This window comes from Olea europaea, chromosome 10, assembly GCF_002742605.1.
Source record: "Olea europaea var. sylvestris chromosome 10, O_europaea_v1, whole genome shotgun sequence".
Lineage (NCBI taxonomy): Eukaryota > Viridiplantae > Streptophyta > Magnoliopsida > Lamiales > Oleaceae > Olea > Olea europaea.
Genome location: NC_036246.1, coordinates 29902697 through 29926768, shown reverse-complemented (window position 1 = coordinate 29926768; position 24072 = coordinate 29902697). Strand labels below are relative to the sequence as shown.

The 24072-nt window shown below is 38.5% G+C and overlaps 1 pseudogene; it reads right to left on the bottom strand.

Moving 5' to 3' along the window:
- Window positions 1-421: 421 nt before the first annotated feature.
- The window catches only part of LOC111400508, a 42974-nt pseudogene continuing 19323 nt past the window's right edge, over window positions 422-24072 (bottom strand).

Below are 24072 nucleotides of genomic sequence, written 5' to 3'. Positions count from 1 at the left end.
ATTTTATAGGTCACGAAATCAAAATTGTTATTGGTCACATCTAATTTGGTCACAAATGAACAATTTAATTAGTCACTTATTATTTTTTGGTCACGAATAAGAAATTTTGTCACAAATTATTTTACGATCACAATTCAAAAATTTTGTAGGTCACAGCTCGTTCATCGGTCACAAATCAAAAAATTTATGAGTCACGATTAATTTTTAGTCACAACTTATCAAATTATTGGTCACAACTTATTTCTCGGTCACAAATAAAAAATTTTATGGGTCACGAATAAAAAATTTATAAGTCACAGATCACAAATATTATAGGTCACAACTTAAAAGACAGTCACAAATTATTAATTTTTTAGATCACACAATATTTCTTGGTCACAATTTTTTTTTCATTGGTCACATATTGTTTATTAGTCACAGATTAACTAATTCGCTGGTCACATTCAATCAAATAATCCGTGACCACCATCAACATTTGCGATGACCACCGCCACTGCCACCACCCGTCAACAACACCACTGTCAAACGAATCAACATATCCACCTCAATAGATCACAGCCACCAACATCTCACCATCGCCCCCACCCACTACCGCAACTACCGCTAACCACCACCAAAACACCAGATCCGCCAAACACCACCAAACCATCAAATCTGCCACCATAGATCTACCCACCATCTCAAAACAGCCAGTCAGCAGCACCGCACACTGCTAGAGCAACCACCATGCCGCCAATACCACCGTACCCTTACACAACAGCATGCCCAACCATCGTCCCTACACATCATCGCAACCACGCACCACCACCTCTTCCACAACCCACGGCACCACACCTGCGCAATACAAACACCACCACAAAACTTACTTCCACCACTAGTTCCACCATCCCCATTAGATCCACCACCATCGCCAACAACTGTCATCCCATTCACTGCGTGAAGCGCCTCTACCACCATAGCATCGCCACCATGGCAAAATCGATGCAAGGACGAAGTAGCTATTGCCGCAAAGCACCTGTCGACCGGCAATACAGGCGATAGGCAACTCACTATCGACCGGCGATATAGGCGCCTCTACTTCGGCGTCTTCATTTTCCGTCAGGGAATAGAGAGAGAGAGAGAGAGAGAGAGAGAGAGAGAGAGAGAGACGATAGAGAAATGTAGAGAGCGAGAATGTGGAAATTTAATTAGGGTTTCTGATTATTAGAGTATATAATATATTTCGTAAAAATATTTATTTTAAAAAAAATTAATTAAAATAAAGCATCTGATTTTTGAAATGTTAAACTACTCATATGATTTTAGAATTGTGAATTTTTAAAGTATGGAATTGTGTAATTTCCACAATATTTTATAGTTTCTGGAAATGGGAAGGCATGCTTGGGCAACCGGGCTATAACTATAGAATAAAAAATAATTATATTCGTGGAAATTATGTCCAATACATCATATTTGATAAAATTTCAAAAAACAATTAGTTATGTTTTTTTTATCCTAATACTACTTTAAATAGGGTGGTTAAAAAAAAAAAAAAAAGGTGAGCAAATCACTTCACTCCCAATTGATAGTCAATTTGAAGCTAATCTTGATCCACCAAACACGCCCCTAACACAAATACACCAAGTCAAAATCCCCTAATTCACGACTATCCATATCCATTCATATTCTCAACCATTTAGAATCCTCTCAACACCACCAAATTCGTCCACACAAACCGATCTTGTATCAGATTCAAATCTCGTTTTAATTCTTCAAAATCCCTTTTTTTTCTTTTTTTTCTTTTTTTTTGTATCTTGATTTTCAATGTAAGCAGTGATTAGGGTTTATTCTCCATTATATAACCCCTAATGGAAGGTGTAATATCACCATGTTCAACCCAATCGAAGCATTCATTTCTAAATAATTGTTGTTTTTTCGAAATTTCATCCACAATACAGATTTCACTTTTTTGCAATCACGAATTTCTTTTTGATGGGTAGATACAGAATAAATCAAAGAGAGTGTGAGTAGACCAACATATCAGCCTAAAATCCGGTTGCCCATCATGAATGGGCTAATGTTTATGTACATTCATTTCATTTTCTATCTATACATTTTGAAGAATCTACTATGTCCCACTCATTAGTTTATAATTTAAAATATTATAAACACTTCACAAAGATGTTTATTCCATTAATTACTAAATATAATATACTTCTCCACAGTTTTTGCACAGCCATCTCAACCTCCTTGACTTGATCGGATTATAAATAGAGTTGTGTATTTTCAGCATAGACAACATATATATAATATATACATTGCAAACAAAATACCCATAATACTACGTAGGGCATGTTTGCTACATGACATTAGATGGCACACAAGTTAATCGAAAATCTTAATCCTTGTAGATTCTGGTACTGTCTAATTCAACTGACCAAACATATCTTATAGTTTTATCCCTCGAAATCTACCCACGGATATGGTGCAGCATCCATGGGGGAATTACTGTCTTAGATGATTGGTGCTGGCGTGAAGCTTCAACTTCTGCATTTTGTCCCATAGCTTGGTATATTTCACTGCATAGAGGAGCATGGTTTTAGTATTACTACCAATATGCATGCATGCATATATATACAAGCACATATATAAAATTACATACACAATAATTGGACAATGGTTTCCAAACTTATTGCCTGAATAACACGATGTTCGCTGACCAATTTTGAAATCTACGTTAAATCATCGCGTGTACTGTCACATATTCATTTATGTATGACGAAAGGTTTTTCCTTCCAACTTGGAACGGTACCCAAAAGTTCAAAAAGCGATACGTTTTCACAAGGGTTTCGTGACAATTCAATGAAGATTTCAACGATTTCCATAATTTGAGATTGATCGTGGACCTATAATATAAGTTCGAAGATTTCCAAAAACATATATCACCTGACATTGAAGCAGTTCAAAGGCTGTTGTAGACCAAAAGAAGATTTCATGCCACAGTTTTGTTCTTCAAACTGAGAAGTTTGAGCCAATTCTTTTTCCTTCTCTTTCACCTATAACATACACAAAATATTTACATAATTGTCGCGAAAGGCGTATATACACAACACACTTAAAATAACCACCTCCATTCGAATGTCATGCATTTTTGGTAGCTAAATATTGCAGACTGGTATATATGTGAATACATTAAACACCAATGTCTAATATTGGATGGATTTTCGTGTTTACCTTCTTCATAAGCATGTTATTTTGCGCCTTCAATGCCTTACCCTGCTATGAAATTGTGAGAGAGATAAATTAGAGCAATTGATTTTTATATCATGACATTCATCAATGTATTCTTGCTGAAAAAATTTCTCGTCTGTAATTGTCGAATTTGTTTAAGGATCAAGTTTAATTGAGAGAATTAAAACTAGTCTTTCTTACTATAATATTATGTAGAATAAATTCCTTGGAATAATGATAATATCCAAACATACTCGTAGTCTTGGAGCTCTTGTCAAGACTTGCCCAAGTTCTTGAGTAATATTTTTCATCTTTGATCAACTTGGATTTTACAGTAACATCTTGTTCAATACCTATCACCGCCTTCTAGTTCCTTACTCACATCCCTCCCCACCCACCCCACCCACCTCTCAACCTCAACCCCTTCTCTTTCTTGCGTTCTAGAGCCATATCCATTTTTTTGAAAAAACTGCAGAAGAAATTAAAGTATTTTGGCCTAAGATTTTGCTCAAGAGTTGGTAAGCTCATAGTAGGGAGATAGAGGGAGAGGCAAGAGAGGGAAAGGAGGAATGCACAAATGTAGAAATGAGTAAGGGGAAGGGCTAGATACATAAGGCGTCGGGTCTAGGGACGCAAGGGGTAGCGGTAGGGTTGAGGAAGAAGATTATAATTTCGTTTTGTTACTTTTTCAAGGTAAATTAGACATTTGATCAGCATACAATGCCTTACAAAAGATATAAAAAAATGGTTATTTTCACATCCTCAATTACAAAAAGGGTTATTTTGAACATTTCACCACTGGATAATAACCAGGTATTGATCTAGTTTTTAACCATTGATCATCCTTAGAATTATTGTTTAAATTTAATTTATTATTATTTTTTTGTTATTCTAGGATTTCTTTGGAGAAAACAACGTAAATATGATATTTATTTTTAATAGAATATTAGATTAAAGTTCTTTACCTTTTTCTGAAGCTCAGAAATAGACTCATGCATGAGTTGGTTCTTGTTAGGAAAATATGTAATTGGCAATATGTGACCAAAGGACCTATTTGTCAAAATTGTAAAGTCAAGGACTAAATTGTACAGGTCAAATAGTTCAGGGACTAAAGTTGCAATTTAGTAAAGGTCATAGCATAGGTCTAGGGTAAAGTGGGATGCTTTGAAGATGCAAACGGCGGGTTGATGTCGCTGGAGTTTCGCCCTGACCTTGCTAGAGCCAAAATTGCAGAACTGACCTCGCTGGAGTTTCGCTGGTCTATCGTCTGAGCGAAGGTACGTCGCTCGAGTTTCGCCAGGACCTCGCTCGAGCGACCATGTTATCTGGCCTTTGGTAATTTTAATGCCTCGCGAATTTTTAACGCCCTATATTACCAAATTCGACCTACTATATAAACAAAACGTCCGATTTTCTAATTAGACCTTTGGCAAACATTAAAACAACAATTCCTCTCAACTTCCAAAGGATCAAGAACCAACAATAAATTCATCTTTTTCATCTTTGATTCTCATGGTTCTTTGAATAAAAACATCAACCCTCACAAAACCAAAACACCCTTTCATATCTCCATATAAACTTCCAGAAGATCATCGGTTTGAAGATCCGGGAAGGAAATTGCTTGAAGAACTGGAGAGCTTGGTGATTCACAGGAGGTAGAAGATATTCAGAGCTGGGATTTTGACGCAGATCTGCAAAATCCAGGATAGTTGTGGTCGATACAGTAAGGAGGTCAGAATATTGTTAGAATCAGTAATGTCTGACGTACTGTAAGTCAATATCTTCTATAGTGGATCTCTACTGGCTTGTGCCCAGAGTTTTTACCCAGTTGGGTTTTCTCCGTCAACATTTTGTTGTGTTTTTATTGCTTTCTGCTATTTATTTTTCAACCGGTAATTCAATTTAGGTAGATAAAGTATGTGAATGAATCTAGGCAATGTATAATTGATGTGACTTGTTGCATCAGTTAATTAATTGTTTTAATTCCGCATAAACACCTATTCACCCCCCTCTAGGTGTTGGTTAGGTCGAACTATTGCTTTTTCAAGTGGTATCAGAGCCAAATCTCGAGTCTTGACCCATAGTTGTCTAGATGAGTCAATCACTTTCTGTACCTCCGTACTTTGACGAAAGTAATTATGCCTATTGGAAGGTTAGAATACGTGCGTTTCTTAAGTCTTTAGATGAGCATGTTTGGGTAAGTATGCAAAATGGTTGGAAACCTCCCTCTACTTTCGTATCAGGAACGTTAACCTTATCGACATATCACTATGGACTATGGATGAAATAGCTGAGTGTAATTGGAATAGCAAGGGTTTTCATGCCCTGTTTATGGCCGTGTCTCCCGAAGAGTTTAGGAGAGTGTCAATTTGTGAAACTGCTAAAGAGGTTTGGGACATTCTTGAAACTACCCATGAGGGAACTAAAACGGTAAAGAACTCTAAGTTATAAATGCTAACTTCTAGGTTTGAAGAAGTGAGAATGAAGGACGATGAAACGTTTGACGAATTCTATGCTAAACTGAATGACATTGTTAACTCTAGCTTCAATCTAGGTGAGAAAATTCCCGAGCCTAAAATTGTGAGAAAAGTGCTTAGGTCCCTGCCCGAGAGATTTAGGCCTGCCATTGAGGAAAGTAAGGACCTAGATGAAGTTAAAATTGAAGAATTGGTAGGATCGTTGCAAACTTATGAACTCACTATTACACAACCTGAGAAAGGAAAGTCCATAGCCCTAAAATCCATCAAAGAAGATGAATCTTCTGATACTGAGTCACTTAGGGACGAGGAAATCGCGTACTTTGTTAAGAAATTTCAAAAAGTTCTCAAGAATAGGAGAAAGCCTCAGGATAAAAAGAGTGGAGCTCCTAGCAGATTCACAAAAGCAAAAACTGAAACGTTTAACAATAAAGGGTCGAGTGATAAACCACGTTTGGTTAGGTGCCATGAGTGTCAAGGTATAGGTCACTATAGGAATGAATGCCCTAGTTATAAGAAGAACCAAAGAAAAGGGAAAGGTAGGGCCTTAGTTGTCTCACTTACAGATAATGAATCTGAGACCAGTGATAGACAGGAATCTTCTAGTAGTGAGGACGAAGGAAACTATATGGCATTTGTATCAACTGTTAAGAGTGAATCTGATAAGGAGAGTGACAAGGTTGAGGAAGAACTTCCAAACGATAATTCTAGTAATGAGGAAGAGGATGACATAGACATACAAGAAGCTTATGAACTTTTATTTAAGGAGAGTCTTAAAATCAAAAAGGTCAATAAAGCCCTACTCAAAAAGGTTGATGAACTTGACAGAGAAAAAGAGAAACTTGCTAGTAATCTTCAGAATTAACTTAAGAGTGGCAGTGAGTTAAAGTGTGTCAATGAGAAGTTAGAAGACAAGATTAAGACTTTGACTAGTGAATTTGTGAAATCTAATGCACATCTTTAGACTTTCGTAAGTGGGACTAAGAAATTGGATAATATTTTGGAAATGAATAAGCCTGCAGGAAGAAGGGTCTAGGATATGTTGAGAGTAATACACATGTTGCTGGACCTTCTAAGACTGTTTTTGTTTCTGCCTCTAAAAAAGTTAATGCTGTGAGTAGTTCAAATAAGAGTAAGAATGTTCCGGGAGAACAGAGTCATCAATCACATAGGAACTTCATACCCAGATACCCTCAGTCATGTACCTTTGAGCCTAGGTTCATTCCCACCTGTCACCACTGTGGAGCCTTAGGACACACTAGGCCTAGATGCTATAGGTTAGGGAATGAGTGTAAAAATCTGAACATTCCTAAGCAGGTTAGCTTTCTGTCTAATCAGGTTAGTCATTTGACTGAGATGCTTACTAAGCTTACTAGGAGTACTTTATCATCTAAGAAAGTTTGGGTCAAAAAGGGTGATCTAGCTAGACATTCAGGTCAAGAAAAGTGTTTTGTTGCTCATGTTGCATTGAAAGCCCAAAATTATGACATGTGGTACCTAGATAGTGCATGTTCTAGACATATGTGTGGTAATAAGGCTTTATTCACTACTCTTGATGAATGTAACGGTGGTATGGTTACCTTTGGAGATGGGGGTTCTGCACCTATTCTTGGCAAAGGTACTGTACAAATACATGGTTTACATGTGATCTCTATTGTGCTTTATGTGGAAGGTTTAAAGTCTAACTTGTTAAGTATTAGTCAAATTTGTGATGCTGATTTTGAGGTGAGTTTTGTGCAAAAGAGATGTACTGTGTATGATTCGTCTGGTGGGGTGATTTTTGAAGGGGTTAGAACAACAGATAATTGTTATGGAGTCTTGCCTAATTCTAACTATGTGTGTAGGAGTGCTAAAATTGATGTGAGTGAACTCTGGCACAAAAGATTAGATCATTTGAACTATAAGAGTCTAGTACAACTGGCTAGGAAAAAATTGGTAGATGGTTTGCCTAAGATAGGTCCTAGTGAAAATGTTGTGTGTGGACCATGTCAACTAGGTAAACAACTTAAAGGGAGTCCTAAGAAGACTTCAAAAATTCTGACCAAAAGACCCCTAGAATTGATACACATGGATTTAGTGGGACCATCTAGGACTGAGAGTTTAGGTGGTAAGTGATACATTCTTGTTGTGGTAGATGACTTCTCGAGATTCAAATGGATAGAATTGCTTAGGGAAAAATCTGATGCATGTGGTCTCATAAAATCTTTGTGTAAACGGCTTAGCAATCAACTAAATCTCAAAGTGTCTAGAATGCGTAGTGACCATGGAAAAGAGTTTGAGAATTTTAATCTTGAAAGTTTCTGTATGGATGAAGGGATATTGCATGAGTTCTCTTCGCCTATCACTCCTCAACAAAATGGGGTGGTTGAAAGGAAGAATCGGGTTCTTCAGGACATGGCTAGAGCCATGCTTCATGGCAACGGACTAGCCCTACATTTTTGGGGAGAAGTTGTTAACACTGCATGCCACATAATTAATAGAGTTTACCTTAGACCCAAGACCGATCAGACTCCATATGAGATACTTAAGGGTAAAAAGCCTACCGTTAAGTATTTTCGAGTGTTTGGGAGTAAGTGCTACATTTTGCGTGATAGAGAGAACTTGAGTAAGTTTGAATCGAAGAGTGATGAAGGATTCTTCTTAGGGTACTCTAGAAATAGCCGAGCATTTAGGGTGTATAACTTACGTACTCATGTGGTGATGGAGTCAGTAAATGTTGTGATAGATGATGCTGTGAGTGAGGGGGAGAGTGTTGAAAATTGTGATAAAGATGGTGATCTTATAAGTTCTAGTGATCCTACTGAGCCACCTGTGTCTGAATCATCTCTTGGGAAACCTGAAACACCTGAAAAGAAAACATTTCCACAAGATCGAGATAAAGATCCTAAGGAACCATCGACTAGGGTTAAGTCTAATCATCCTAAGGACAATATCATTGGGGATCTAGATGAAGGTATGAGGCTTCATAGGAGAGTACTGAACAATATAGCATACACTAGATATGTCTCTCAGGTAGAACCTAAGAAAGTTGAAGAGGCGCTTAGTGATGAGTGTTGGGTGAATGCGATGCATGAGGAGCTCAATCAATTTGCAAAGAACAATATGTGGATCTTAGTTCCCAGACCTGAGAATTGTAATGTTATAGGTACTAAGTGGATCTTTAAGAACAAGACAGATGACCAAGGTACTATAACTAGGAATAAGGCTAGACTAGTTGCTCAGGGTTATACTCAAGTTGAAGGAATTGATTTTGATGAGACTTTTGCCCCTGTTGCACGACTTGAGTCTATTCGAATTCTGCTTGCAGTTGCATGTACCCTAGGGTTCAAGTTGCATCAAATGGATGTTAAGAGTGCTTTCTTGAATGGACTTCTTCAAGAAGAAGTCTATGTGGAACAACCAAAAGGATTTGTTGATCCTAAGTTTCCCCACTATGTCTACAAACTTCACAAAGCCCTCTATGGTCTGAAGCAAGCTCCTAGAGCTTGGTATGAGAGACTTACATCATACCTTGAAGAGCATGAATTCTCTCGAGGTAGTGCAGATAGGACCTTATTTATTAGACATGTTGAAGAAACTATCACCATTGCTCAGATTTATGTCGATGATATTATTTTTGGTTCTCCTCTTAAGTCTTTAGCTTATGAGTTTGCTGAGTGTTTGAAGCAAGAATTTGAAATGAGTATGGTTGGGGAGTTGAGTTATTTCCTTGGACTTCAGGTGAGACAGACAGAGGATGGACTGTTCATTTCACAGTCTAAGTATGCTAAGGATCTAGTTAAGCGCTTTGGGCTGGATAGTAAAAAGCATACTCGGACACCTATGAGTACTAGTTTGAAGTTAAGTCGTGATGCTTCAGGTAAGAGTGTCGATCCTTCCCTATATAGAAGCATGATAGGTAGTCTTCTTTATCTCACAGCTACTAGACCTGACATTGCTTTTAGTGTTGGAGTGTGTGCTCGATATCAGGCAGATCCAAAAGAATCACACTTAAACTCTGTTAGACGCATCATTAGATATGTGAGTGGAACAGTTGATCTAGGAATATTCTATTCTAGGAATTCTAATCTTGACTTGGCTGGTTACTCCGACACCGATTGGGCCGAAAACGCGGATGATAGGAAAAGCACGACAGGGGGTTGTTTTTACATGGGTAGCAATCTCGTAGCCTGGTTGAGTAAGAAACAGAATTCTATATCTCTATCCACGGCAGAGGCCGAATACATAGCTGCAGGTAGTTGCTGCACTCAGCTTCTCTGGATGAAGCAGATGCTGAGTGATTATGGGATTAATCAAGGAACCATGACTATTTTCTGTGATAATACAAGTGCTATAAATATTTCTAAGAATCCCATTCAACACTCTCGAACAAAACATATTTACATCCGACATCATTTTATTCGTGAGCTTGTTGAATCACATGTAGTCTCTCTCGACCATGTCTCTACTGATAATCAATTGGCAGGTCTGCTTATGAAACCACTAGATGGATTGAGGTTTGAGTCGCTTCGGACGGCTGTTGGTGTTTGCTCACCTATCTGATCTTGGATTCATGCATATTCATGCATTCATCACATATGCACTTCATATTTTGCATGTGATCTGTGTGTGTGTGACGCATTTTTGATTGTTAGTTTGTCATTTAATCTTCTTTTTTGTGTTATATTTGTGTGTTTAAATATGAAAATAAAACAACAAAAAATCATCATAATAAACCATAAAAATAAAATGAGATTTTGTGTGTGTGTGCCTTTTATGTGACGATAATGGCTTTTGCATTAAAGATCAAACTCTATTTTTCATCATATGTACAAGTCTGAGATTCCATTATCGTTCTCTCTGCCTGTGGAGTTTTGGGTATATGGCTCGTCATTCATTTTTGCACAGCGCACACTGTAGTCCTGTGAGTGAGTCTTGACCGCATGGGTGAGACTTGGGATGGTGTTCTTTTGTGATTGGGGTTATGTGTCCATTTGACTTGATCTGGGACTCGTGTCACCTAATCATGTTGTCTTTTCCCACTTTTCTTTTGCTGAACTTATGACTGTCTTCGGGGCCTATTTGACTCGAACAATTAAGCCTGAGGGGTTTCTAACCTGGTGTCCTATGGTCATCTGACTTGGGAGTCACTGGCCCAAAGTTCGTTACCGGGGTCATTTATGTCGCCTAATGGGGATAGCATTGCACTTAAGTTCTTTTGTTTCAAAAAAAAATTATGGAATCATACAGTTAGGGGGAGTAAAATTGTGACAATCGTAATATTTGATATAGGTCCTCGTGGAATTGGGATTTGACTGTCACTTGGTAGACATACACCTCTGTCTGGTTGTTTTCACGTGTCCTTTCTCACTAATTTAAGGTTTTTGAATCTCAATTGCATGGACTACGTGGCACTTTTCACGATGATATTCTATATACACTTTACTCCACGGGATTTTGAACTATGTGTGGACTTACGATTTGTCTATGTGCTGAGTGTCGAGGTTGTGATTTTATGCTTTTTGTTGGTATAGTTTACATAATTGGTCCCATGCTTCGTTTTTTTTTATTAGTTTCCGATGCTCTGCACTTGTCTTATTTTTGAAAATACACGATTTGAGGCTAATTTCGTCATTTCTTGATAATTGTGTTCTTTTTCTCCATATTCAAAATTTTAGTGCTATTTCTGACATTTGAACTTCGCTCGAGTATCGCCCACACTTCGCTCGAGCGACAAATGCAGAATGCTTTTCGCTCGAGTTTCGCCCACGTCTCGCTCGAGCGACAGTGCATTTTTAAAAGTCACCGGTTTCATTTTTCGCGCACTTCTTCTTCATTTTCTCTCATTTTTTCACCAATTGCTCCGACTCCTTCACAATTCATACTTCACCCTTGTTTCTTACACAATTTTGAAGCCCCTAACATATATTGGCTTCCGGATTTCAAAATTTGCACATCGGTTTGAGGTATTGTTTTTTCTTTTTTTTTTCTTTCTTTTTTTCTTCTTTCCTATTGTGTTTTTGTATTTTGATGGTTTCTTCTTCCCTTGTTATGATCTTCATGCATTTCTTGTTTGTTATTCCTGTTATTCTTCGCATTTTGCATCACAAATTCCATTACATTGTGTGTTCTTCCATGGTTTAGTAATGGAATTTTCGTGTTTTTCGTCCATGTTCGTGTTGTTTGTTCTTGCATTCCGTTAATCTGTTTGATGTGTGGTTTGTTTCATTTTAAAGCCCTTGGATTCTAGTTTGTGGGACTATGCTTGGATGCGTGCTTGGGTCTCGTATGTGCTTGGAATTGTGTGCCGAAGTGACGCCCGTCATGTGTTCGATGAAAGTCCCCTATTTTGTTTTGTTTGTTTTTCCTTAGTTTGTGTGTTTCATTTTTTCCTCCTCTTCATTCCGCCTTTGTTTCATTCTCGTCACGTGACTTGTTGAGTGTTTTTACAAATATTTTTGGTGAATATTTCCATCATGCTTGGTTTGATCTTAAGGTCGTTCACGTTTTTCGATGCATCTCTTTCGTGCCTCATTTGTGTGTGCGGTGTTTCATTTCATATTGCATCGTACCCCATGCATTCTTCATCTTACTAATTGAGTTCCATCTCTCCATGTGTCAGATGGCCCGTAAGCGTTCTCGATCTTCTGCATAGCCAACTAGTGGTTCGACGTCGTATAGTCGTTCTAGATTCATTTCTGCTACAGCTCAGGAGGTCTTCACTTCTCAGTTCTCCTTACGCCCCGTTCTCATGGAGCGTGAGATAATCCTCTCTACCTTCCTGTTGATATCGTCGCCATTTTTGTTTCCCGGGGTTGGGAGCCCCTTCTTGTTGGTCTTTCACCTCCTTCCCCACTCCTCGTTCAGGAATTCTATGCTAACATTCATGATATCGACGGCTCGTCTTTTCGGGTTACTCTTAGAGGTCATTCTTTTAGGGTTACTCCGTCGGCTGTAGCTCATGCTTTAGGTATACCTCATATTACCCATTCGACTTATCCCTATATTTTACCTGCTTCTATTCCAGCCGATTCTTTTGTTTGGTCGACGCTTTTGAACACCCCATCTATCCGGGGGCCTTCGGCGATGGCCACGGGGTCATTACCTATTGATCGTCAGGTGTTGTTGCGCATAGTGTGTACAAACCTGTGGCCGGTTGCCCATACCTCTTCATTACCTATGGAGCGAGCCCGTTTTCTTTATGCTCTTCTTCATGGAGACTCAATCGACTTTCCTAGTTTTGTGTGCCAGAATATTCAGGCTTCATTTCGTTCTCCTGGGAGTCGGATCGGGTTGTCTTATGCTTGCTTGATTCATAGGGTTGCTTTGTCATTGGGAGCTTCCTTTCCAGAGGGTTTGACTTGTCGCATTGGCCGTCCGATAGGACAGCAGACCATTCATCAGAGTCGATCCCATGTACAGTCATCTTCCTCTTCTGCTCATGCTACGGGTCAGGCAGCGGGCGTTGATGTTTTTGATCTTTCGGAGCCCTTTGATCTTATTACCGAGATTCTTACAGGGGGTTCCCGTGTGTTTCTCCCACCTCGTACGGCTTTTCCTTTGACCATTCCACTTCCTTCTACCTTTCTTTCGACCTCTACTTCTACTTCTGCTCCTGGGGTGGCTGCTTTGCCCATGGACCCCATGGTGACGCTTATGTGACAGATGTCTACTTTGGTCGAGCAGCAGGCTCGTATGATGACAGAGATCACGCAGTTACGTGCTGCGTCGGAGCGTCAGTCAGCTGAGCTTTCTTCTTTTCGCCGTGCTCTTGCAGTGTGTTAGCGTCATTTGCGTTGGATTCGTGATAGTATGGAGAAGGACACGGATGCTGAGAGCGGAGCTGAGTCTTCAGATGCTGGTGGTGCTGCATCGTAGTTAGTTAGTTCATTGTTTTGACCTTTGTCCTTTGTGACAAAAAGGGGGAGTAGACATTTGGATAGATAGATAGATAGATCTTCAATTTTTTGGTAATTGTGTTATACTTCATGACTAGATTAAGTTTTTTGATGTTTTGGCAATATTAATGTATGTTTTTGGTGTTTTTGACTTACATTATTATTGCTTCTTAATCTGGTTAATGACATATGATCGATTTCTTGTTTATTGTTTCCATTTCATATGCTGTTACACTTGGTATTTGAGTTTGTGATTTTCAAGAAACAGGTTCAACAAGAGATTGCTACTTTAGTTGAATAGATAGGTTGTTTGGAGTCATGTTTATTTTTGTCCTTGACTGTCATATGTATTTTTGTCACAAAATGAAAAAAGGGGAATTTGTTAGGAAAATGTGTAATTGGCAATATGTGACCAAAGGACCTATTTGTCAAAATTGTAAAGTTAAGGACTAAATTGTACAGGTCAAATAGTTCAGGGACTAAAGTTACAATTTAGTAAAGGTCATAGCATAGGTCTAGGGTAAAGTGGGATGCTTTGAAGATGCAAACGGCGGGTTGATGTCGCTGAAGTTTCGCCCTGACCTTGCTAGAGCCAAAATTGCAGAACTGACCTCGCTGGAGTTTCGCTGGTCTATCGCCTGAGCGAAGGTACGTCGCTCGAGTTTCGCCAGGACCTCGCTCGAGCGACCATGTTATCTGGCCTTTGGTAATTTTAATGCCTCGCGAATTTTTAACGCCCTATATTACCAAATTCGACCTACTATATAAACAAAACGTCCGATTTTCTAATTAGACCTTTGGCAAACATTAAAACAACAATTCCTCTCAACTTCCAAAGGATCAAGAACCAACAATAAATTCATCTTTTTCATCTTTGATTCTCATGGTTCTTTGAATAAAAATATCAACCTTCACAAAACCAAAACACCCTTTCATATCTCCATATAAACTTCCAGAAGATCATCGGTTTGAAAATCCGAGAAGGAAATTGCTTGAAGAACTGGAGAGCTTGGTGATTCACAGGAGGTAGAAGATATTCAGAGCTGGGATTTTGGCGCAGATCTACAAAATCCAGGATAGTTGTGGTCGATACAGTAAGGAGGTCAGAATATTGTTATAATCAATAATATCTGACGTACTGTAAGTCAATATCTTCTATAATGGATCTCTACTGGCTTGTGCCCGGAGTTTTTACCCAGTTGGGTTTTCTCCGTCAACATTTTGTTGTGTTTTTACTGCTTTCTGCTATTTATTTTTCAACCGATAATTCAACTTAGGTAGATAAAGTATGTGAATGAATCTAGGCAATGTATAATTGATGTGACTTGTTGCATCAGTTAATTAATTGTTTTAATTCTGCATAAACACCTATTCACCCCCCCTCTAGGTGTTGGTTGGGTCGAACTATTGCTTTTTCAATTCTGTAGAAGGGAGACGAGATTTCGGTGATTTCATTATTTTACAGAAAAAAGTCTATTATAGTTAAATGTTTTTGGCTAATAAATAATAGCTTTTACCTTGCAAGATCGAATTTGTTTGAGGGAAAAATCAATCTGATTTTCCAAATTTTGCAGCTCTTTCAAGCTCAGGGAATCCAAGTCCTCTCCCATATAATGCCTACAAAGGTTCAAGGAAGAAAAGATTTTGGCACTTCATTCATGACCTTGTTGTATGTCAAACTACAGATGCATTTTGATTGCAACTCGTTAATTTTATCTTTATTTCTTTCTTCGACTAGAGGCACCCTCTTCAAAATTTTTATATTTTACTTTTTTTTTGGATTATAAAATATCCAGTAAATTTGTTGTTCAAATTTTTAGTAACATCATCCAAACGTTCAGTCTATTAGAAAAAAGACTGAGTTATATAATTAAATTGTGTTCATGTCATGTGACAATTTTCATGAGCATTTGATGGTAGAATTTGAACCTATGACTTCCACTTCCATTAATAATTGTTGGGTAACTGCCTTAAAAGTCAAAAGTTGGAAAACTTCTATTGCAAATAATAAAAGGCAATGATTGTATGGAAGACTTTGAATTAAAGTCAAGAGCAGAATCCTTGAAGTACTTGGCCTCCAATTTACAGTCGATTTTAGAGTCTTACACTTAAAGGAGTCCTTATTTGAATTGAAAGGAGTCTTTATTTGAGTTAAAATTAAACATTCTACTTGGTTAATGATCTTATAAATAGTGAATGTATTTTATTATTTTGGGTGTGGCCTAAGAGTTGATTTGAGAGAGAAATAGTGAGTCTAGCATCTTGAACCTTTTCGTACAAATGGTAGAAAAGTAGATGGGGGTCAAGTTCGAGTTTATTTTTTCTTTGTAATACTTGGGAATTGGGTTAGTGAGTGAAATTTTAAATGGTTGTAACAATCTTTATATAGTGAAAAACTTTGACGATCTATTTAATTTATGCATTATATTCTTTAATTTTCCTATTTGATAATATTATCTTAAACAACAAAAGATCCCGCGGGTAAATAGAAATTAAAAAAATTGACGTAAAATTCCAAACAATGGTATCAAAGCGTCAAGTGATTCTGATCATTGGAGTAACAGAAAAATATAGCGTCATTGAAATATGACGTAGAGAAATTTGACGGAAAAATCAATTTTGGCTTGTGGTAAGTTAGGGATTTATTGATTCAAACTGAATTGCACAAGGCTTTGAAAGGAAAACCAACCAAGAGTTCTGGCAAGGAAGCTGAATCCAGTATGAGCAATGACGATTGGGAAGAATTGGATTTGAAAGCTGCAAGCACGATACGTCTCTGTCTGGTTAATGTTCTTATAAATATTCATGGGATATCTGCTGCAAAGGAATTATGGGAGAAGCTAAAAGAACTATATCAAACGAAGAGCATCTCAAATCGATTGTACCTGAAGGAGCAATTTCATTCATTGCATATGGAAGCAGGTACAAAAATCTCAAACCGTCTGAGTGCTCCCAACAAGACTGTTTCAGAATTGGAGGCTACTGGAGTGAAGAAGGACAACTCTATGAGGAAGAAAGCAACTTGTTGGAATTGCGGTCAAATTGATCACATGAGGAAAAATTGTCCAAAAGGTGAAGCGAGGTCGGCCAATTGCTTGGAGTCGGACAATGTGTCTCTCCAAGAGGAGGAGAACGCGTATGAGGTGCTATAAAGTAAGACGGAAACATTGTCATGGCATATTGCCAGCTGCCATAATAGTGAATGTGTTTTTACTGGTGCGGGTTAGCATATCTGCATATAGCATTGACTTACATTTGATGTAAGGTGTGTAGTTATGTGGTGGTATTGTAATGTCGATGGCTGATGAGCTCTCTGGAAAAGTCAATGGGAGAATTACACCATAACTATCAGTAGAGTTGTTTTGATATATAGCCGATAAAACACTCGGAGTTTATGGATAATTCTGAGTGGTTATACTCATATGGTGAAATATGGGACCGTTAAAGTGTATCAAAGACTTACCTATTTTTCCAAGTATTGTGATTAAAAATTGTAGAAGAGATGACGAGATTTTGACTCCTTTTCGACAAGGTGAAGATAGTTGGGTAATTGCCTCAAAAGTCAAAAGTCGGAGAACTTTTATTGCAAATAATAAAAGGTAATGATTGTATAGATACTTCTAATTAAAGTTGAGAGCAGAATTCTTACAGTACTTGGTCTCCAATTTATAGCTAGTTTTGGAGTCTTGCACATGAAGGAGCTCTTGTTTGAGTTGAAAGTAATTTTTGTTTGAGTTGAAATTAAATTCTTCTACTTAGTTATTGATTCTATAAATAGTGAATGTATTTCATTATTTTGGGTGTGGCTTAAGAGTTGATATGAGAGAAAAACATTGTGAGCCGAACATTTTGAGATTTTTCATACAAGGGGTAGAAAAATAAATGTGGTAAAGCCCGAGTTTGTTTTTCTTTTTAATACTTGGGGATTGGGTTGGTGAGTGAAATTTTATATGGTTGTAACAATATTCATTTAGTGAAGAGTTTTGTCAATTCATTTAATTTGTGCGTTATATTCTTTATTTTTCTTATTTGCTAATATTTTCTTGAACAACAAAAGATCCTGTGGGTGAATAAAAATAAAAAGAATTGACGTAAAATTCTCAACAATAATTACTTAATTTAAAATCTTAATAAGTTTAAAGATCAGGGGTTCACACTTCACAATATAATAATTTAAGTTTTTAGATAAAAATGAGTTATTTATTGTTAGTGTTGGAAAAAAATAGGTTGTAGGTCATCCATGTGGAATGATCTGGCTTGCAAAACATTAAAGTGGATTGGAGGGAATAATTTGAAGTTAAAATTCAAAGTCACAAGTTCCTTCAACATCTATCAACTCCTCACAACTTCCAGAACTGGTTTTGCAATTTTGGGAGAGAAGAAAGATGACAGAAAATAGGGAAATTTTGTATAGAAAATAACATTGAAACTGGAAAGGCCCTAGAACCATACTTTTAACATAAAAACTCTCTTAGTGCTTAAATTTTGGATAATAATTTCCTTTAATTGTGATTGAGATTGAAGCCATAGGAGTGCAATAAAATGAAGAATTTAGGACATCAACCATGAAAATCTTGGACATTCATTCTTTTCAAGTGAGAATTCTTGAACCGAACTTAACTTCAAGTGAGCTGCAAAATTCTTTTGCCAAAGCTTTAAGGTTAACTTCTTTGTACGAATTCATCTTAAAATATGCATTTATATGATTCGATTGTGTTATGAATCTTGTATGTTAAATTATGCAACTTTATGTAGTCTCTAATGGCATCTTTTGATATGCAGTATAGTTCATCTACAGTAGAAATTATGTCTCTTATATGCAATAGAGTTCATCTGCAAAATGTTATCAATTTTTCATTTCTTTCATTTGGGAGAAAATAGAACAGATACTTTAAAAAGTTACTTCTTTCTTTTGTTGATTTCATGCAGCAATATTGATATGGTTAAAGTTATTTCTATGAGCTTTCCAATCATATAAAAAATTCGAAATTCGAACTTAAAATGAAAAAAGTTATAACGTTATGAAGTTAAGGTTGAATTTGGTAAATTTTGAAGAAAAAAAATTGAATAAGATGAACGGTGAATTTTTACCTCTCTCTGTCCATTGTGTTGTCATTTCAAACAGTGCTACATATGAAAATTTTGAAATCCAATCAAACATGAATTTAGAACATCAAAATTATGAAAACGGTAGAACAAATGTAAGGTAAGTCATGATGTATGCACGTCACTTGGTGCACATGTGGCACGCTTTAAAAAAATAAAAATATAATGAGATAATTATGAATGTGTTTCGCGCGGGTTAGTCGCTAACAATTAAAAGGGATCAGACGATTGTGTAAGGGACAAACCTCTTAAAACAAAGTCCCAAAAAGGGGTGTTCTTTTATTGGCGATGACTTTACAATTGGAAATTAAAAACAATGTGCCTCCAAGGGGCGCAAGCACACGAGTTACTGAAAGAAAAGTGTTTAAATCTAAGCTAAGGAAATTAAAATTACATGTTCTCTGTTCGAGAGTTTTTGATTCGGTCCTTTGCTCTATATCTTTTCTCCCTTTTATACTTCATGGACGATCTCTTTGTGATCAACCGCCTAAAAACTGTTTGATCATCCTATAACTGCCCACTTTCCTCGTAATGGCCAACTTGTCATGAAAACTGTCTTTTTTAACTGCTGCCATCACTTTTCGTCGTTCAATCGCTTTCGATTGAATTCCTTGAATCGTGGAATGTGATAGGACTGTTTTAACAACTGCTTTGATAACTGCACTTCTTGATAACCACAACGTTTTATGTTTGTTAAGACCTTGGGCGACTTGAAGGTTTGGACGAGAATAAAGTAACAGCTCTGGGAAACTGTATGGCACTCCATTCGCTCAGATTTTGGTCGGCTTGCAAACTTGGGCGATGGCGTTACTGCGTTCTTAGGCCTCCCTATTTGGGCCTTCGTCTTGATTTGTTTTGATTGGGCTTTGTTCTTTGGGCTATCTGATTTGGGGATCCTCCAATTGGGCTTCACTCCTTGGGCCGTTTGATTTGGGCTGAATTTTTATGTGTCAACAATTACCCCCCAATATGGTAGAATTAATAATAATTATTAAATTTTGCCATATTCACTTTGTGTTTTCAGCAACATTCGAAATTCCCAAGAATTTCAATCATTGGTTTCTTCTATAACTTGAAAAGGTGCGTCGTTTTGCAAACCCTTATAACCCCCAAAACACGCCATTTCACTGCATCATTAAATCACGCCTCAAATTTTTGCGTCTCTCTCACGATTTACTGTTCATCTTTTTCTTCCCCGCTACGTAACCCTGAAAAACTTCGTTCCCTCTCAAATGGCTACTTCACAATCTCAAGCTGACGACTCCTTTAATTTTGATGACTTTCAGAAACTTCTAAGTCGTCCATACATAACTCCGAGTTTTCTCATGCCCACCGATGTCGAACGTAATGAGTTCTACTTGGGTCCTTTCTTCAACAATGCGGAGGTAGTTGAACAGGCGGCGGTGGGTCAGCTGTTTCCTTGCACTCAAAGCCCTCCATTCCTAAACTCTCTACCACTGGGGCCACTTCGCGAAAGAGGTATTCGCACTTGGCCTAAATCTGATGTAGCTTTTCTTAGGTGGCATGCTCGTCTTGTGGGTCATGGCCCTACTAAGGCATTTTTTGATAGCGCTAGGATTTCTGATTTGCTAGAAATCTCTATTCGCCCCCAACTTTTGAGTCAGCACTCTTTTCGATTGCTTTGAGTTTTTGGTCTTCCGAGTATAATACCTTTATTTTCCCTCTTGGTCCTATGTCTATTACTTTAAGGGATGTTGGGGCCCTGGTGAATCTACCACCTTTGGGCGATACCATTTTTCCTGGTATCTTGGTTTCTGGTGACGCCCCAAAGTTTGGTAAAAACTACACCGAATCTTATTCAAGCTTGCAAACCCTTCACAATCATTCGAGCGCTGAGCCTTCCCATACTGAGCGAGTGGCCTTTCTTCTAGTTTGGCTTTGTAAATACGTTTTGTGTGTGCCAAGTATAAAGCCCTCCCTGAGTTATTTACCTATAGCGCACGAATTGGCGCGTGGCAGGCCTTTAAATTTATGGTCTTTCTTTTTGGCTGCCCTTTATAGAGGCATGACTTCTCTTCAAGCTCAATTGAAGAATGGTGTATCTCCCACTGGCAGTGGACCTCTCTAGTTCACTCAACTGTGGTTGAGATCCTATTTTCCACTGCTTGGTGCTCCATCAATCTCTCGCCCCTCTGCTAGCTGTTATGGGCTAGCCATGGAGCCCTTGGCTCCTGTAAATATGTCCAGAAGGGACATTTTTTCATTCTTTTATTCTTTGGATTCAATCTCTTCCTTTTTTCCTTTTCCTCCTTTTTTGACTCCAAACTATGTACATCCCCCCTCCACTATAGACAGTACGAGCACTTCCCTGCTTATTTGGATCCAGTTTTTAACCGAGAGGGAGCTTTTTCATGATATTTTAACTGGGACCAATGCCAAGGTAGGGGTAGAAATTAATGCTCCTCAATTTTTTGCTCGCCAGCTTGGTTTCGGCCAAACTTGGCCTGTTCCTCCTTACTATTCAAGGAACTTACTTGACCGTTTTCATACTATTAATAAGGCGGAGGCAGAGGCTGTAGATGCTCGCAATCTTCTTTTAACCAGCCATTTTTCATTAGCCCCCTTCAATTCTAGCCACGCCATTCACCCTCTTTTTGAACAGCTCTGGCCGTCAGTAAAGCGCAGATTATTTGCGACTGACGCCAATCGTGCCTTTCATTCACTAGACCAGCCGAGCATTTCTTTCCCTCCTCTTGTTTTAGTCACTCCTTTGTCCGTTCGGAGTCCTTCTCCTTCTCGTCGCACTAAACATTCTGCTCGTCCATCTTCTTCTCTCCCTGCCAATCCTACTACAGCCAAGAGTGCCCCAAACCGCAAACGGCCAGCCTCAGCATCTTCCATTCTGGAGGATGATGTTGATGATGATGATGATGCCCCTCTTATAGTCAGGAGGAAGGTAATTAAATTGGTTTACTCACAAGCATACTTTTCCATACTTGAAACTTTTCTGTGTGCTGATGATCTTTTGGACTTCTCAGAAAATCTCAACCTCTCCTTCAAAGGCTTTAGCATCGACAGCTCCTGCTCCATCATCCTCCGCTGAGGCTGCTTCATCCAAACCGGTTGATGAGGGGGCTACGCTTAAAGAGACATCTTCAGTGCCAGAGTCCTCATCACAACCCATGGATGAACCACCCTCTTCCCAGGGCGTCAACCCCCCAAACATCGAAGCAGAAGGTAATTCAGTCTTTTGATGTCTTACCTTTGCTTGTGCCGTTGGTTTCTGATTTGTTGCTCTTGAGTTTTGTAGATACTCCTATGAGTCCGCCCGTTGTGGTAACATCTTCTCGCTCAGACAAGGGGAAGTCCTCACGAATGGAGGAATCGTTGGTGGCAGACTTGGTTGAGGACATGCCATCTTCCACGATTGTTGATGAGGTAATCTTTGATTCACTTTTATTTCTATCTTGTTCGTTGTAGTGAGAATCTTTAATATTGACAATTTTCTTTGCAGGATGCTGACAAGATTGCGCGTTCTATCCAAGACTTGTTCGCTTCCTGGGAGCAAGTCCAGACGTCTCGCCCTACTCCATCTGATCGTCCTGCTGCTTCTTCAGAGGAAGATTTGAAGTTCCTCAAGGAGTCGATATTTGAGTACGTGTCCTTCATGGATATGGACATTGGAAGGGCTAGTGCTGCCAGACATAAGGATAAACTTGAGCGTCTGAATGCGAAGTTGGAGCAAGCATTGACGCTTCCGTCGCTCAATTTTTCTGCCGATTTTAAAGCGACGTTGAAGGTTATCCACTCCGAGGTCCTTTCTTTGCTGGTCAAGAATGCTGAACTAAAGGCCAAAAGTACTCAATATCTTCGAGCCGTATCTGAGAAAGAGTCTTTGCGCATGGAGATCAACAAGGCTGAGGACGAGTTGAAAGAAATCTCTTCCGAAGTCATGGTTGAAGACTCTTTGATGGTTAATTTGGCTACTCAGATGAAGGAACTTCAAGCCAAAATGGACGACTGCAGGGCGAGAATGGCTGCTAAAAAGCGCAACGCCTCCCAGGGAATTGAGCGAACTAAATCCTTGGTTGAGCAGTACAAGAAGTTGGAAGTTGATGATGATGTTGTGGCTGAATTAAACATCATTTCCTCTCAGCAGAACGAGGATTGGGAAAGACCTAGGAAACGAGTTTGTTCAGTGTGGGGTGGACTGTAATTAAGACACATTATGCCTTTTCTTTTGTAATTTGATTTTCCCTTTGTAACTCTATTCATCATTCAACTTATGTTGCAAGCACACTCTAATCGATTGCACGTTGATTTCCATAGGCAAGACGGCCTCCTATCCATAAACAAGTTGGAAAGGAATAACTTTGGTACTTGACCGAGGTGATGTTCTATAAGCTCATAATGCCTTGTTCAGACATTCGTGCCAATTTCTGGTATTTTCATCTATCATCTTTCTGATGATATTTTTTAGAATCTTATTAGAAGATTTCGCTTGTCCGTTGGATTGAGCGTAGTATGGTGTGGAGTTTACTAATTTAACCCCAAACTCGCTCAAAAATTTGTTCACTTGATCCCCATTCAAAGATGTTCCGTGATCTACCATTAACGTTTGTGAAATTCCAAACCTATAAATAATGTGATCCCAGATAAACTCTATAACATTTTTCTGGGTGATCTCTTTCAAAGGTACCGCCTCTACCCATTTGGTGAAATAGTCGGTTGCAACTATAACAAAAGTATGTTACTTGGACGATGGGGGATAAATCTTCCCTATCAGGTCTATAGCCCAACCCTTGAACGGCCAAGGTTTAATAATAGGTGTCATCACTTGTGCTGGCGCCCTTTGTATTGGACCATTCTTTTGGCATGCTAAACAACTCTTTGCATACTGAACGCATAGTTCTCCCATCTTTGGCCAAAAATATCAACTCCTAATAATTAACCATCTCATCCTTTGGCCAGCTTGATGAGCTCCACATATCCCTTCGTGCACCTCAGTCATGATCGTCTTGGCTTCTTGCAAACTTACACACTTTAGTAATACACCATCAGAGCGTTTCTTAAACAACTCTTCATCTATTAGTGTGTAGTTCAGCAAACACAGCTTCATTTTCCTACTAATCCCTCTATTAGGTTCTTTAAGGAACCCTTTAATCTCTGTTCTCCAATCCACTGCATCTCCATCTTGTATGCAGTGAAGTTCAATCTTCCTCGCCCTTCTTTAAGTCACGGGCAATATGATTCCATACTCACAAGTAGACTTCCAATTCAAAACCTTTGAATACCCTGAGGCCATTTGGGCTAACTCATTTGCCACGTCGTTATATATCCTATTAACGCATTGAAGTTCTACTTGATCGAATTCTTCTAATAATTCTTGGGCGATCTCGTATTGACTTATAATGGAATCACTTTGGCATTTAAAATCACCG